General features: G+C 41.5%; 1 protein-coding gene across 1 annotated transcript in view; it reads right to left on the reverse strand.

Annotated features, from left to right (window-relative positions):
• Nucleotides 1–2,500, reverse strand: part of LOC127633727 (fatty acid desaturase 6-like) — a 14,163-nt gene that overhangs the window by 3,342 nt on the left and 8,321 nt on the right.

Here is a 2,500-nt window from a genome sequence, read left to right on the forward strand (position 1 = left end):
CTCATATGAACTGATTCTTTTGAATCTTCAGGACAGCGTGAATCATTCAGCATGACCAGTGAATCCGATTCCTGAATGAATGAATGACTCTCATGAACTGATTCTTTTGAATCTTCAGGACAGTGTGAATCATTCAGCATGACCAGAGAATCTGATTCCCGAATGAATGACTCATATGAACCGGTTCTTTGAATCTTCAGTACAGCGTGAATCATTCAGCATGACCAGAGAATCCGATTCCTGAATGAATGACTCATATGAGCCGGTTCTTTTGAATCTTCAGTACAGTGTGAATCATTCAGCATGACCAGTGAATCTGATTCCTGAACAAATGACTCTCATGAGCCGATTCTTTTGAATCTTCAGTACAGCGTGAATCATTCAGCGTGACCAGTGAGTCTGATTCCTGAATGAATGACTCTTATGAGCCGGTTCTTTTGAATCTTCAGTACAGCGTGAATCATTCAGCGTGACCAGTGTGTCTGATTCCTGAACGAATGACTCATATGAACTGATTCTTTTGAATCTTCGGTACAGCGTGAAACATTCAGTGTCCAGTGAATCCGATTCCTGAATGAATGAATGACTCTCATGAGCCGGTTCTTTTGAATCTTCAGTACAGCGTTAATCATTCAGCATGACCAGTGAATCAGTGAATCAGATTCCTGAATGAATGAATGACTCTCATGAGCCAGTTCTTTTGAATCTTCAGTACAGTGTGAATCATTCAGCGTGACCAGTGAATCTGATTCCTGAACGAATGACTCATATGAGCTGATTCTTTTGAATCTTCAGTACAGCATGAATCATTCAGCGTGACCAGTGAATCAGATTCCTGAATGAATGACTCTCATGAGCCGGTTCTTTTGAATCTTCAGTACAGTGTGAATCATTCAGCGTGACCAGTGAGTCTGATTCCTGAATGAATGACTCTTATGAGCCGGTTCTTTTGAATCTTCGGTACAGCGTGAATCATTCAGCGTGACCAGTGTGTCTGATTCCTGAACGAATGACTCATATGAACTGATTCTTTTGAATCTTCGGTACAGTGTGAAACATTCAGTGTCCAGTGAATCCGATTCCTGAATGAATGAATGACTCTCATGAGCCGGTTCTTTTGAATCTTCAGTACAGCATGAATCATTCAGCATGACCAGTGAATCAGTGAATCAGATTCCTGAATGAATGAATGACTCTCATGAGCCAGTTCTTTTGAATCTTCAGTACAGCGTGAATCATTCAGCGTGACCAGTGAGTCTGATTCCTGAATGAATGACTCATATGAGCCGATTCTTTTGAATCTTCAGGACAGCGTGAATCATTCAGCATGACCAGAGAATCTGATTCCCGAATGAATGACTCATATGAACTGATTCTTTTGAATCTTCAGGACAGTGTGAATCATTCAGCATGACCAGAGAATCTGATTCCCGAATGAATGACTCATATGAACCGGTTCTTTGAATCTTCAGTACAGCGTGAATCATTCAGCATGACCAGAGAATCCGATTCCTGAATGAATGACTCATATGAGCCGGTTCTTTTGAATCTTCAGTACAGTGTGAATCATTCAGCGTGACCAGTGAATCTGATTCCTGAACAAATGACTCTCATGAGCCGATTCTTTTGAATCTTCAGTACAGCGTGAATCATTCAGCGTGACCAGTGAGTCTGATTCCTGAAGGAATGACTCTTATGAGCCGGTTCTTTTGAATCTTCGGTACAGCGTGAATCATTCAGCGTGACCAGTGTGTCTGATTCCTGAACGAATGACTCATATGAACTGATTCTTTTGAATCTTTGGTACCGCGTGAAACATTCAGTGTCCAGTGAATCCGATTCCTGAATGAATGAATGACTCTCATGAACTGATTCTTTTGAATCTTCAGGACAGTGTGAATCATTCAGCATGACCAGAGAATCTGATTCCCGAATGAATGACTCATATGAACCGGTTCTTTGAATCTTCAGTACAGCGTGAATCATTCAGCATGACCAGAGAATCCGATTCCTGAATGAATGACTCATATGAGCCGGTTCTTTTGAATCTTCAGTACAGTGTGAATCATTCAGCATGACCAGTGAATCTGATTCCTGAACAAATGACTCTCATGAGCCGATTCTTTTGAATCTTCAGTACAGCGTGAATCATTCAGCGTGACCAGTGAGTCTGATTCCTGAATGAATGACTCTTATGAGCCGGTTCTTTTGAATCTTCAGTACAGCGTGAATCATTCAGCGTGACCAGTGAGTCTGATTCCTGAATGAATGACTCTTATGAGCCGGTTCTTTTGAATCTTCGGTACAGCGTGAATCATTCAGCGTGACCAGTGTGTCTGATTCCTGAACGAATGACTCATATGAACTGATTCTTTTGAATCTTCGGTACAGCGTGAAACATTCAGTGTCCAGTGAATCCGATTCCTGAATGAATGAATGACTCTCATGAGCCGGTTCTTTTGAATCTTCAGTACAGCGTGAATCATTCAGCATGACCAGT

Source organism: Xyrauchen texanus, chromosome 40, assembly GCF_025860055.1.
Source record: "Xyrauchen texanus isolate HMW12.3.18 chromosome 40, RBS_HiC_50CHRs, whole genome shotgun sequence".
Classification (NCBI taxonomy): domain Eukaryota; kingdom Metazoa; phylum Chordata; class Actinopteri; order Cypriniformes; family Catostomidae; genus Xyrauchen; species Xyrauchen texanus.